A 15,218-nucleotide genomic window follows, 5' to 3' on the forward strand; every position below is an offset into this window, starting at 1 on the left:
AGACAGAGACAGATACAGCATGAGCAGAAGAGGGGCAGAGAGAGAGGGAGACACAGAATCTGAAGCAGGCTCCAGGCTCTGAGCTGTCAGCACAGAGCCCGACTCGGGCTCGACCCCACAGGCCGAGAGAGCATGACCTGAGCAGAAGTTGTATGCTTAACTGACTGAGGCACCCAGGCGTCCCTGTGGTGAAGAATTTTATATGCTGGCATGAAAACTTTGGACTTAAATTTGTAGCTAATTTGCATTCTTGAAAGTTTTTGAGTAGGGAGTCATATAATCAGTGTGGTTGGTACTCTATGAGTCAAAAATTATTTTGACAGGTTGTTTAGATGAGGATAAATATAAGAGTGGCATGCATTTTTAAAAGAAACCAGATAGTGAAAAAATGGTTATTTGTAGACTTGGTTTAAAAATTTTTGGTTTATGGCAATTCAATATGAATTGGTATTGTGAAGTGCTTGTCAAACAAAAGTAGTGTATTTTTAAGTTGTATCAATAGCAGTGTCTTATCCAGAATGGAGGAAATGGTGGTCCTACTCTGTTATGCTGTGGTCAAATTGTTCTTCCTCTTTTCCACCAAAAAATTCCCAGAAATCTAGGGTATAACTTAAGTGCTCCATAGAAAAGTGCAAAGTTTCAATGAAATTTTATATTCATCTTACAAGTAAGTATAAATTTTGCATTCTACTTCTTTTTAACAATTTTTTAAAAAGTTTATTTATTTATTTTGAGAGAGCACATGCATGAGTGGTGGTGGGGCAGAGAGAAGGAGACAGGATACAAAGCCCACTCTGCACTGTCTGTGCAGAGCCCCATGCGGGGCTTGAACTCACAATGGTGAGGTGATGACTGGAGCTGAAGTCCAACACTTAACCAACTGAGCCACCCAGGTGCCCCTGCATTCTAATTTATAACGTGTTTCTTTTTTTTTTTTTTTTTAGTTTTTTTTAATGTTTATTTCTGAGACAGAGAGAGACAGAGCATGAGTGGGGGAGGGGCAGAGAAAGAGAGGGAGACACAGAATCTGAAGCAGGCTCCAGGCTCTGAGCTGTCAGCACAGAGCCTGACGCGGGGCTTGAACTCACAAACTGTGAGATCGTGACCTGAGCCAAAGCCAGTCGCTCAACCGACTGAGCCACCCAGGCGCCCCTCTTTTGTTTTAATTAATATAAATATTCTTTAATATATATACTATCAAGTAAGACTGCTTTGATATTCAAAATTTATCACGTGGTTGTGAGTACCTTCTGGCACACAGTCAAATACTTCCAAGGATACAGGTTTCCTACCTGAGGAAGCACACAGCCTTAGCTGTATATGGGACCCACAAGCTCTTAATAGACTAAGAATTCTCTGAGTTTAACAGATAGGCACACAATTCAGATTTCCATTGATTAGAATTTGTATTGCATGGATTAACCTAGATAGTCATATTACTGCTAATATCAAAGTATTTGGTAATATGTTTACATAAACATATATGTGCACTTACTATAAAAAAATCATAAAAGTATTTTTATATTAAAAAATGGAGGCCTGTATTTGTAGCTCCTGAGGTGGTGAGGCAAGGTTTAACAGCTTTGAGATATTACACTTTGTTGCAACATTTGTGGGCTTTTGTGTTTTGTTTGGTCATGTTCCTATTTCTTAAATTAGTGTTTTGAGGGAGACAGATGTTGAATAAATAAAATTTTGCAAATTATTATTTAGGAAACTTTAAAATTAAAATGTTTTCTTGCTTTATTGGTGTTTAGTTATTTAGTTTCTTTTATACTCTCTTCTCTATTTTACTTACACCAAGATTTCTTCAAAAAGTTTTTTTTAATGTTTATTTATTTATTTTTGACAGAGAGAGAGTGAGAGAGGCAGTGAGTGAGAGAGAGCTCACAAGCAGGGGAGGGGCAGAGAGAGAGAGAAACACAGAATCTGAAACAGGTTCCAAGCTCTGACCTGTTAGCACAGAGCCCAACATGGGGCTCGAACCCACAAACTGTGAGATCATGACCTGAGCCAAGGTTGGACGCTTAACCAACTGAGCCACCTAGGTGCCCCCAAAAGCTCTTCTAAGAGTTGCTAAACTGAAAGGGAAAGTATCTTCCCTATTACCAGCTCCAGACTAGCTTTTAGTGATTTGGTTACCAGACCATGTAGCTCCCTTGAGTTTGATGTTATTATAATTATAACAAAAGGGGCGCAGGCAATGTGTTTATTTTAGCCATAATACTGGATGGGTTGTATCACGGCAGAGCTATCTACTTATTTGCTCAGAATGATTCATCATAGTTTACAGAGGAGAGCAGCCCCAAATTCAGGAGATTAGTTTTCATTTTATTTTTTAGTAAATTGCTTTGCTACCCATCCCTGTTTAATTAAGAGGTTAAAAATGCCTTATCCACATGTATTTTACAATTTTGTCTAGGCGCATTATTTTGTAATCATTATTAAATATAGTATAAACACCTCCTTAATGCTAAGGAATATGCCAGGCACCGAGGAAACCAGGTTTAACAGAATAAGGTTCTAGCCCTTGAACAACATGGGGTTAATGTTGAGTAGGTAAATAACCGTAAAACTATGTGACTAATGCCATCACAGTAGTATGAATCAGTTATAGAGATGCTCAGAGGTAGTTATATGTAATTCTAAAATCAGGGACAGTTTCTCAGAGGAGGTGATGTTATTGCTAAATCTTGACAGATAACCAATAGTTTGCCAGGCAAAGGGGAATGTGTCCCAGGAAGAGGAAAGAGACCTAAAGTGTGTAGTGTGTTTAGGGAACTATAATTAAATCACATAGTGGACCCAGCAGGTGTGGCTGGAAGTTTGATGGGAAGTAGATTCAGAAGTGCCTTCCATGCCATGCTAAATAGCTTGGACTTGACTGATGGTTTTAAAGTAGTGGAGTAGCAGAATCTTATTTGTACTATGGTATACTGGCTGCAAGCCCATGTTTCCCAAGGCACCTCTTCCTGCACAACAGAGAGGTAAGGGACAGTGAGGAAGATAGGGGCAAGGCTGTACTCATGTTCTGATGTGTGAGCAACTTTTTAGATTGGTTGATTGAGTCGTTGCCTTTGTCCTAAGAGGTAGGTCGGATATAAATGGAAAAATATGACTAATTTAGATTTGTTGAATACAGAACTGATACATTGAAACTGAGTATGTAAATGTAGGTTTAACTATTGACAAGAATTGAAGGTCTTTCCTTGACATTGCTATACTTAAATAGAGTTATGTGTTAAAACATTGCAGGAATAGGCTTATAAAGTTCTTATGTTTTCCCCATTTTTTTGGTCTGTTAACAGGCACTATCTAAATAGCAAAGTTCTTTGAAATTATGAAAGCTTTGAAAGTCACATTTTAAATCTGATTGAAAAAAGAATGACCTCCTTTATGTGTGTGTGCTTTTTAAAATAGACTTTTTTGGCCACAGATTCTGGCTCTGATGCATTAGTTTTCTGTCTGCTTCTCTAAAGATCCAAGGATAGAGTTTAAATTAAGGATACATTCAAGAGTACCCTTCAGGGTAGGACCTAGCTCTGCACTGATTTCTATTTAGTGACAGTTGGAGAGCATTCTGAGAAATGTGTATAGATTATGTGATTAGTCACTTAGGGCCCCTGGCCTCCTGTTAACCTGGCCCTCTTGAGAAACAGTGCACTGGGAGCAGCTGGGGTTGGTTGGGGGGGACTCAGTGCTGTTGCCTAGCAGTCCCAGAGGAGCAGTCATTAGGGGTTGTTGCTGAGCAACCAAGGGGCCATGGTGGTGCATCATCCCCCATGAGGTGTTATGGTAGTGGGCCTGCCCCCGTGGACGAAGCAGTACAGTTTGGCAGGGGGCCAAGCCTCCCTCAGAGGCACAAGGGTTGTTAGCAGTAAGTATTTGACCTTAGGATCAAAGATGATAACTTATGTTCTATGACCATGCAAGCAATTTATGGAATTATTGATGTAAATTTAATTAAACATGAACTGGGAGCAAGTCAGGTAGCTGTCGCAGCTAAAATTCTCATTCAACTACATTCATTCCAGTTTCTTTCTCCTTCAGGCTTAGTTTGCAAAGTAAGGTTTCTGGGTAATGGAAAGTAATTTTTTCTTTATGCCTCATGGAATATGTAACTTTCCCTATTAATTTTATTTAGCCAAAGCAAGTATGTACATTTGAGAAAAATCAGCAAGTTGATTCTGGTTTGGTCAAATCAGAAGATAATTTCATCAGGCCCACATCTTATTTTATTTTTAATATTTGACACAGTCCGTAAATGGCTCTTCAGGAGAGTCGATAAAATGTCAAGACTAATCAGCTTTTGTAAGAAGGCTGAATTTTGCTTTTAGTATTGAAAGTTGCCTGTGTTGAGCAATGACTTCTCCTGAAGATCCAGGCGCATGTTTTAAAGGCCAAAATTGAGCTCTTTCAATATCTTGGAATAACACATAGTTGCATCAGAGGCTAAAGTGTGAAGCAGAGGAACGTGCAGCTGTCAGATTTGAGAAATAATTAACACTGACCAGCAAGAGAGAAGTGATAGGAACCTGATTTCCTTTCCCCCCACTTTGTTTTCATCTGGTATTTCTGGCCTTGGGCTTTAACTGTTTGCCTGCTGCTGTGAGTACAAAGGGAAAGCTTCTCTGTTGCATTAGAGTCTATATTCCTTGAGGGAACTATATTCTTTACAAAAACCAAAAAACAAAAAAACTTAAAAGCTTAAAAATTCCTCTCAAAAATTTCACACAGATTTTTGTTTTACACCCATGCATGCACACTCGCTAATATGTCTAAGCCATTCAGTTAGAGGACCACTTGGATATATATATCAATAGTAATAGAAAATTTAAATGTTTTTCTAAGATGCCTTATTTATAGCTGCTTACCACTTAAGAGTGATCATGATCATTTTGCTGTTTTTATCATATGCATCATTGGTAGGAGCATTCTACTTATTTTTGTTATATAAGAATATTAATAAATCTAGAGGCACCTGAGTGGCTCAGTCCATTAAGCGTCTGACTTCAGCTCAGGTCATGATCTCACAGTCCATGGGTTTGAGCCCTGCGTCAGGCTCTGTGCTGACAGCTCAGAGCCTGGAGCCTGCTTCAGATTCTGTGTCTCCCTCTCTCTGCCCCTCTCCTGCTTATACTGTCTCCCTCTGTCTCTGTTTCTCTCTCTCTCAACAATAAGTAAACATAAAATTTTTTTTTTAATTAAAAAAAAGAATATTAATAAATCTAAAACATTAAGCACAGTATGTACTGGGAATTTTTCTATATGACTTCAATTAAGTACATGTGTCATTTAACCCTCGCAACAACTGTATGTGATTGGTGCTATTATTAAGGATATTTTACATTTGGGGAAATCTAGGCCTGCCCAGAAAGGTTAAGTAACAAGATCAAATGTACACAGTACAGATTTATAATCAGAAAGTATGTCTTTAGAATCTGTGCTCTCAGTCATTACAGAATCCTTTAAGTACCATATTATTTCATGAGGACAACCCAGTCAGTATTCACAACAGACTTGTTTTGGGTTTTAATGATATAATGCAAGAGAGTGCAAACTAAGTTTGCCTATTTTATTTTATTCTTTGGGCCTATACTCTGTAGCAGGGGGCTTTTTAAATTATGCTTCTTTCCATCCACCCAAATTCTGTGAACATGAAAAATAAATTCAGCAGCAGTTAGCATTAAAGTTGTTTCTCTTTGGTATGAGATATGCAGGAATGGGAAGTGGTTAAAAGAAAAATGAGAGGAAATGAATAAGTGAATTATTTTTGAATCAATCCTCCAAAAAATTGGTATTTCCTAGAGCTTTGAAGCAAAACAATAACTATTGTTTAGTCATAAAAGAAAAATAATATAGGGAAAAAGTTATATATAGAAGCTAGGTCAGTAGTCCCAAGAATATAGTGAGGCATCATGATGCATAGTGGATTAATCACAGGCTTTAGAGTCAGATCTGAATTTGAATTCTGTCTCTGTGACGTATTAGGTATGTGACCTTAGGGAGGTATCTCACCATCTCTAAGCTTTGAAAAAAGTCTGCTATGTAGTAGATTAATTGTGATGATTAAATGGAAGAAAATGCTAAGTGTCTAGCAAGGCTCATGACATAGAACACGTGTTTATTAAATGTTAAAACCTCTTTGTCTCATTTCTGTCCCAGCAGCAGCAGCAACACCAACAGCAAAGTAAAAAGAGAATTATCCAGAGGCCCTGACAGGTCAAGGGAATTTCACAGTGGAATTATGGGAGCAAAGTTTGTCAATATTTTTAGGACAAAGTTGGTCAAGTTTGCCAAATTCCTATAATAAAGGCAGTTGTACAATGCTGGCATTACATTTTTAATTAGAAAACTTGTTTTTACTTTGCCTATTACACATGTTTGTGATATTGACTTGAATCTAAGAAGACAGCTGGCTGTTTATTTGTATTAACTGCATGGGAAACATGAATATATCTGATTCTTTGTCATTTTCATCAGTTCCTCTTAATTCATTTTTCAGCTACTAAGATTTCATTCAAAAATTGTTTAATTAATAATTTCAGATAAAGTAGAAATGTGACATTTAGGTTGAATTTTGATTTTGGTCATTTATATGTATTTCTTATCAACTACTCTAGCTGTAACCTTCTGTCTCCTGAAACGGTCTGTGTTTCCTCCGTGGTGTCTACCTTGTGGTAGACAACACTGTTTTCTGACTGACTGACTGACTGACTGAATGAAACAGGTTATTTACAATTTTATGTATGTGTGATAGCTACCAAAACTTTTGAAAATATAGTAGTCAAGGATTTGGCTAGTTGGTTTAAAAACTGTTATAGAAATCAAGCATATATAGTAGGAAAAATAGGAGAGAATAGGTTGAGTTAACGAGAGAGAAATAAGAACAAATAGAAGAATTTGAATAGAATAATGCTAATTTTACTGTGAAGACTTTTATACATGAATACATGAGTTTTCCATATTTCCACCAAAGTATAAATTCATGGTATAAATTCATTTTTTAAAGAAACGCATAGAGCAAAAGTGAACATAAAACATTTGCAAATCTTGGTTTTAAAGTTATGATACATCTTTTGCTCCTGCAAGTAAAGATGTATGAACTTTCTATTCAGTAATCACTACCTGAGTACTTACAGTATGTCGTGCTAAGTCCCATGGATGAATGAATAAAACATTGCCGTTCAAGATGTTCACAGGCTGCTAAGGAAGATTGTTACACACAGAGCCGTAAGGCATAGCTTCCATGATTAGTGCATCGGAGAGTTATGAACAAAGTGATTTAGTGGCAGGGATTATGATTTGTCTTAAACTGGAGCAATTCCAAAGAGCTTTACAAGGGAAGCAGCATTTGAGTTGGGATCCCTTAAGGATGGCCTAGAGACTGCTAATTGAGAGCAAAGGATGATGTACACTGTAGGCAGAAGAGCCAGGTGGTTTCTATGTGGGCTGTTGGTGCAATTCTTTTGGCATTTGTTTCTAGCCCAATATGGCCAACAGGTTCAAACCAGTACATCTTATCACATCTTATGCAAAGTCTCATGTATGGAAGGTACTCATTAAGTATTGATTTTGAGCATCTATATGAATAAAGAAACAAACTTCCAGATCCTTCTTACTATGTGACAATAATTTCAAACACAATTATACTTCATTGAGAGTTATTTTATTTACTTGGTTGTATCTATGCAACTCAAAGAAGAATTTAGACTTTGTGGACTCTGATTAACATTCATTTCACCCAATTTTAAGCAAATATAGCTGTGGTCTTTATTCCTATCACTCTGCCCTTCTCTTGCTTTACTTAATTTCTACACTTTCTTTAGTTTGTTTAGATGCATGAGTTCAAATATATCCCCCCATCCTTTTTTTAAGTCTAAAATATACACTTCCTTGAACTGAGGCTACAATGCTGTTTATATATGAAATGATATTTGGGTTGATATTTTGTATTTTCTCTTTAGAAGCAAAACAAAGTCATCCTGTTATACATATTCCACATTCTCCAGTTCAAACCTACAACAGAATGATAGAGAATAGGCATATGTTTCATATCTGAAAGTGTCCAGTAATGTATGGAGTAATTATCTGAGTTTTTAGGAGACTGCACTAACATTTGTGCCATAAATGACAGTTGGATTATTTCAGTTATGGTAGTTTTAGCCAATTAAAATTTGTCATGGTTTTGAGCCCCTTTTCCTTTTCTTTCCTCTTTAGATTCAGCATGTCTTAGAAATCCAAATATGTTAGAGTATGATTCCTTTGGTATTTTCCCCCACTTTGGAAGCCCAAACAAAACCCTCTAGTGAATCATAGTCCCAGAGGGAAGCTACAAGACTTAAAAGTGTGATCACAGCTACCTTTTCTAGGATCCCAATCTGAATCTAGAGTTAACACACAAGAAGCACATTTTTTATTGTTGCAGTTCTTCGGGGAGGGTAATAATAGTATTGCATATTTGGTATTTTATTGTATGTGATCACCCTTGATTCCCAGAACAGCCTATAGAGATAAGCAAGATAAATATTTCCATCCCCACTTGATAAACAAAGCTCTGCCATTTACCTAACAAGAAAGGAGATGACTCCTCAAAGTCAATAGGTGATAAATGGATGAACTGGATGAACTGGAACTAGAACTAAGATCACTGTTTCTGCCCTTTATTACAATGCCCTTGGACTTTCTTGTGCTGGATTACTTGTAAGCTATGAGGAAATATGAGATGCAAAGGAAAAAAAAGAGTAATGAAATTATTTGAAAACTACCTTAAAAGATGGCTAGCATAATGCTGTTGGCATTTGGGGGACAAGATACTTCATTTGAGAATAATGGTTAAACATTTCCGCTATGTATAATTCTTGGGTTTTATACAAATTAAAAGTTCAGTTAGTGTCCCACCATGAATGGTGTGTGGAATATGGACTGGAAAAGGCTTGCGTCGAACCAGGGAGCCTACTGAGCGATGTTGTAACATCTGAAAGAACTGATGGGGTGGAGGAAGATGTGGGCATATGGTAATGGAATTGGAAGAGTGAGCTGAGGAACATTCTGAGCCTGAAATAGAGAGTTTGGTGGTTTATGGGGAAGAGGGGTGAGAAGAAAACAGCAGACAGCTCTGGACTCTTTCCTGCTCTGAATAACCCTCGTAAAGTTAGACAGCACGTATAAGCATAGGAATATTGACAATACTGGCCCCACACTTTGTAGAAAAAGGAACAGGTAATCTCCCTAACATGAAACATGGTGCTCTCATCTAGGACAACTAAACATTTACCACATGCTCAAATATGTAGACGGCCCCAGTGAAAGGGGCCTGGTTTCTCAGTGATCAGTTTCAGCCACCTCTGTCAGGAATATATGTAGAGTGAAAATAACCAATTTGTTTTCTGTACGATTAGTTTTAAAATAGGGGATTTTGATATGTAAATACTTAAAAGAGTGTGAATAGGAAAACCTAGCAAGTGGATCACATGCCTATTCACAGCAAATTTTCAAGCTACTTCTTGATATGGAGGCATTAGGTGTAGACTAAATTTTACTTGGTTCATTTTATCTTCCATAATTCCAAATATTATGGGGAAAACAGTATCTTTGCTTCTTGGCGTTGGAATTCAAATATGGACTGCTGCAGGGATTTGGTGCTTTTAAAATCACACATTTGAGAAAGGTTGTCACTCATCTAGTGAATCTATTTTCATTGGAAATTTGGAGAACTGAAGAAAAGTATATATCTTGCTATATAGGTGATTTCAGTATTCAGTAAGAATGTGTGTGACTGCTCATGTTACACAGTCTTAGAAGCAAAACTGAAGAAAGATTGCTCAGAACACAACTGATGAGTTTGAACAGTGAACAAAATAATAATAAGAAACACACTCCTCATTTATAAGGGAGTATTGAGCTGCTTACTCAAGGAAATTTATCCTGTTCCTGCTATAAATCAGAAGAGTATTAAAAAAAATCAGGATGAGGAATGGAAAAATAACAATGAATGTTGTTTTAAAATTGTGCAGCATTTTGTTGTTAAGTTAGACAATGTTATTGCCCAAGGAACCATGTGTTCTTTTCCAAAATAGACAAGGAATGAGAGATGTTAATCTTAATAAATCTTTTTCCCCCTTTGTTTCCTTCAGGGGTCACAGGTATACTGAAAGGCACTTGATCAAGAGAAATCTGGGGGAAGCTGGAAACCATCAAGTTATTGAGGCCACACGGGGCAGAAAAGATAGAAGTAGGTACACTTTTGATCCATTGATCCTGCTATTGAGGATGTCCCTAAAAATATCTTTGTTGCTATAAAGCCAGAGGACAGCAAAGAAAAGGTGCAGTGGTAGTCTTTATTTTAGAAAAAAAAGTCAATACAGTTTAATCGAAGCTTGGTAGAATCTATTGTTAATGTCAGATTAATAGCAAATAACGCATGCTGAGAATTCAAGATTGACATTTTCATCTTGTGTTTGCCGGAGACCAGTGATTAGTACAGAGGCTGAGCCTGGCTTGATATTTACATTCTTAGTTGTGCTTGTTTAAGTTGTTCTTAACAGAGGAAGTCAGCTTACCAAAATAATGTTTAAAATTTATAGTCTTTAAAACAGAAGAGAAACTCACTAGGTCTGTCAGGTCAATTCTAATCTCCTCAGAGACCATAGTAAATACAAGCAAATATTTCTTTTTTTTTAAGTTTATTTATTTATTTTGAGAGAGAGAGTGTGCAGAAGGGGTAGAGAGAGAAAGAGAGAGACAGAATCCCAAGCAGGCTCCGCACCGTGAGTGCAGAGCCTGACACAGGGCTCGAACTCACTAACTGTGAGATCATGACCTGAGCTGAGCAAAGAGCCAGATGCTTAACTGACTGAGCCACCCAGGTGCCCCCAAGTAAATATTTCTTGATGATACTGATTGGTGGACAAAATGTGAAATACTCTTTTTTGAGAAACAGATTTCTTTGTGCTGGTGATATGTATCTATATATCCGTATATACTATGTATTTCATCTTTACAAATAACATATATATGATAATGATTATATATGTATATACATATATATGTACATGATACCCATTTGTGTAGGTGAATATGAATATATACATATCTCTGTATATACTCATATGTATATATAGAATATATATCACATATATTTATATCTGTATATGCTTTTATTCACCTATTCTGTCCTTTAAAGATGAGGCTACATTCATGTTGCAGTCTTAATATTTCACGAAAATTCTATTACATTGGTAGGACTTATATTTGAGGCCACTTCACTGTTTTAGTGCTGTGTTCTCCCAGCCAAAGAGAGAGGCCTGCCCCCACCCTTGCACTTCAGATGGCAGGTCAGAAAACATGGAGTAAGCGTCAGCCTGTGTGAAGGTTCTAACATTCTCCTCCCACTCTCAGATTCCCATGAGAACAAAAAGCTCCAAGGGAACAGGAAAGAGTGGAAGACATTAAATTTGGTTTAGGCTCATTGCCTGGTTTTCTCAAAACCAGTACAACTTTTTTTAGTGACCCACAGTAGTTTCATGGAGACAGTGGCAATACGTTCATTTTCATGTGTTATTGGAGCATTTTTACTTTCATGTCAACTTTTAAATTTATGACTGCAGAGAGTAACACATCTTAATTGAAATATACCTTTTATTATGAAACAATTTCATACCAATAGTTTTATCAAAAGCACTTATCTTTCCCTATAAATAAACAAAATCTTCATACTAAGAAAAAATAGCAAGTAAAATTATAAACATTAATTTTGTATTTAAGGAAAATTAAGACTAACAAAATAATTTATTGAGTCTTTATTGTGGGTGGAGTATATAGTGATTTATAAAGATAATCTTCTGTAATCCTCACAAAAACTCCATGTGAGGAAGGTAAGGAAAGAATGGTTTTTCTCTGTGATAATAATGCACCTTGCCAAGTGCACACATTTAGCCAGTGGGTGGTGAAGTTAGGATTTGAGCCTAATTTTGTCTGATGCTTAAGCCTATGTTCTTGACCAGCTTGGATAGGAAGATTTGGCAGGAGCTAAAATATTCTGTTTAGATAAGTAAAGTATCTTGTTTTCATCAGGTATTTATAATCGGTGGTTGAAAATACACATTTTTCCCGAACACTTTATCTCATATTCTATGAACTCTACAAATGAGATGAACACTTTTCTGATTCATTTAATAAAAAAAGCATAACACTAAATCCCCTCGCCCCCCCCCCCAAACACTAGTAAAAGTAAGACAAAAAAGAATCACAGAAATTCATTGAAATACTGGACATAGGAATGTAGGAATCAACAAAATAGAATAATACAATAAATGATGTTTATTCTAGGAATGTACAAGTGGTTCAATATTGGGAAATTTATTAAAATAATTTTATAGTAATAAAGAATAAAACTCCTACTTTTTATTTCTTAATAGAATTCCAGATAACATTTGTTGAAATGCAACTCTATTTCTCTTAAGAAAAAACACATATATACAACAGAGTAACTTAGGAATAGAGAGATATTATTAAATTGTGAAAAAGCAATTTCAAGAAAACAAAAATGTTAGAGGCTTACTGGGTGCTCAATTTCATCATTTATAATTAACATCATTCTATAAATTCTAGCCAATACAACAAATTTTTTAAAAGACTAACATTTTTAAAACTTTAATTATATATGCTAGAAACTGTTCTAAATACTTTACAAATATTAACTCATTTAATTTTCATCACAATCCTAGGATACGAACTATTATCATCATCATTTTATAAATCAAGAAGCTGAGGCCCAGAGAAACTAAGTAACTTGGCCAAGGTCACACAGCTAATAAGTGATTAGAACTCAAGTGGTTTAACTCATGTGTCTTTAATGTCAAATTATATGGTATGCTGACTCTCAAAGGTTTTAATTATTAGAAAAGAGGTGACATCTTTTTCACTTAAAAATGATTATATTTTTTATGAAAAATCCCAGAAAATTAACTGAAGAACTATTAGAATAAGAAGCTGTTAAATTGCCATACAAAAGATAAATGTGAATAAATCCATTGACTTTTCAATAACCGCTAAAACGTGATGAGGAAATCTCATTTATAATAGCAATAAAATATTGTATATCTATGAGTAAACTGTGTAAGAAATTAAGGCTTAAATGTGTAAGGCTTAAATGAAGACAATAATATTTTATTGAGAAACACAAAATAAGATTAGCAGTAATGGAGATTTATACTGTATTCCTGGATGAGAATAGCAAATGTTGTAATGGTGTTGGCTTCCCCAAAATAATTTATAAAGTCAATGCAATTCCACTTAAAAACACAGAGATTTTGGGGTGCCTGAATGGCTCAGTCCATTGAGTGTCCTACTTCTGCTCTGGTCATGAGCTCACAGTTCCTGACTTCAAGCCCCACACACTGACAACGTGCAGCCTGCTGCAGATTCTCTGTCTCCCTCTCTCTCTGTCCCTCCCCTGCTCACACACTGTCTCAAAAATAAATAAGTAAATAAGATAAAATGAAAACAAAATAAAAACAGATTTTTAGGAATATGTTGGCAAAATGATTATTAAAATTCATGTGAAAGAAGGGGCAGCCTGGGAAAGCACATTTTTGAGGAAGAATAATAAAGAAGGAATTTTATTTCCAAGTATTAAAAAATATTATAAAGTTACCATTACTAAGATGGTATAGTAAGTTTTACTAAAACAGAGACTTAGAGGAACTAAGTCAGCTTGAAAATTCCCCAAAGAAATTTAAGCACATAAAGGTAATGTATAATAAAGACAGCATTTCATGTTAGGGGAGAAAATACTGACTATTACATGAACACAATTCCAATAATTGGTTAATGTTAGGAAATCCTGTAAATTTGGATCTTCTATTCACACAAGATACAAATATCTATCAAATTAAAGAAGAAAGAACAGTGAGACATAACTAGAAGAAAATGGATTGGTGAATACTTTTATAATCTTGTCTAATATGACATCAAGGGCAGAAACCATAATTGAAGCTTTATAGAATTGAAAATGAACATATTAAAACTTCTGTACATATAAGGAGAAAAAAGATTCTAGCAGCATGCCTAATAATGTAAAATTTGAAAATTATTTTTTCTTGATTTTTTGGGAATTAATAAATCAGCAAGTTCTGACTAACATTACAAATACACCACTCTCAGGGCGCCTGGGTGGCTCGGTCGGTTAAGCGTCCGACTTCGGCTCAGGTCATGATCTCACGGCCCGTGAGTTTGAGCCCCGCGTCGGGCTCTGTGCTGACCGCTCAGAGCCTGCAGCCTGTTTCAGATTCTGTGTCTCCCTCTCTCTGCCCCTCCCCTGTTCATGCTCTGTCTCTCTCTGCCTCAAAAATAAATAAACGTTGAAAAAAAATTAAAAAAAAAACAAAAAAACAAATACACCACTCTCTGAGGGCTTAATAAAGCAGAGCCCATTCTGGCATAGTAGTCATTTGGTATTGCACCTGCTGTAGGCACAAAGCATTACAGACATTTTGTAGAGTGAATATATAGTATGTCTTAGCTAAAAATAAAGATTGGACTCTAGAAATGACCAAATAGTGACATAGAAATTAGGATTATTCCACCTAAAAAAGTCAACGAAATTTGAGTTAAACTATCCAAGAAAGTAAGGAATTTCAGGTAGACAGTTTTATAATTCTTACATATTCCAAAGCATTTCATTTCAATAGAAGTTATTGACAATATGATTGAGTAATGTTTGAATTTGTATAATGAGTTAAAATGTTATCTCTAATAAAAATGAAATCATTCCAGTTTCCTGTCTTGGATTATGTCATAGTGGATAATTGCAGAGGAATGCCATGATGATCAAATTTGGAGAGAAGTATTTCCTGTTTTATTGTAGAACATAGTACAAGAAAGGTTGTTTTCTTCATCTCCCTATAGAGTAGCTTTGCTCCTTCAATGCTGGAGCCCTAGAACAAGTGGGAAAGCAGAATTCATTGTCATCAATAGACAAAGAAATAAAGGAAAAAAGTTTGATTTTATTTTAAATATCCCAGGTAATATCAGCTTGCACTATGACAATTCACACTAACACTAACAAAACAGTAATATTCTATCTTGGACCCTATTAGAAAAATTGCTAAACTCTGAGCCCCAAATATCTCATGAGAAAGAGTAACCAGCAGACCCATGAACTTCCTAATCTTTTTTCTGTTCTCATTCAGTCCTTCTCAGTGTCTTTGGTCAAT

General features: G+C 35.9%; 1 protein-coding gene and 1 long non-coding RNA gene across 8 annotated transcripts in view; one reads left to right on the forward strand and one right to left on the reverse strand.

Moving 5' to 3' along the window:
* The window catches only part of LOC131514788 (uncharacterized), a 117,887-nt gene extending 110,634 nt beyond the window's left edge, over positions 1–7,253 (reverse strand). Inside the window, exon 1 of the long non-coding RNA XR_009263270.1 lies at positions 7,141–7,253. This is a non-coding gene — a long non-coding RNA (uncharacterized LOC131514788). The remainder of the gene's footprint in view (positions 1–7,140) is intronic.
* The window catches only part of PKIB (cAMP-dependent protein kinase inhibitor beta), a 172,020-nt gene that overhangs the window by 77,465 nt on the left and 79,337 nt on the right, over positions 1–15,218 (forward strand). For 5 of the 7 annotated variants that reach the window (XM_058735138.1, XM_058735141.1, XM_058735140.1 and 2 more), the window contains one exon: positions 10,137–10,234. The exons of the other annotated variants lie outside the window; for them this stretch is intronic. The gene's annotated coding sequence lies outside the window, so the exon portion shown is untranslated. The remainder of the gene's footprint in view (positions 1–10,136; positions 10,235–15,218) is intronic. 7 annotated transcript variants of the gene reach the window in all.

The sequence above is a fragment of the Neofelis nebulosa genome, chromosome 6 (genome assembly GCF_028018385.1).
Source record: "Neofelis nebulosa isolate mNeoNeb1 chromosome 6, mNeoNeb1.pri, whole genome shotgun sequence".
Classification (NCBI taxonomy): Eukaryota; Metazoa; Chordata; class Mammalia; order Carnivora; family Felidae; genus Neofelis; species Neofelis nebulosa.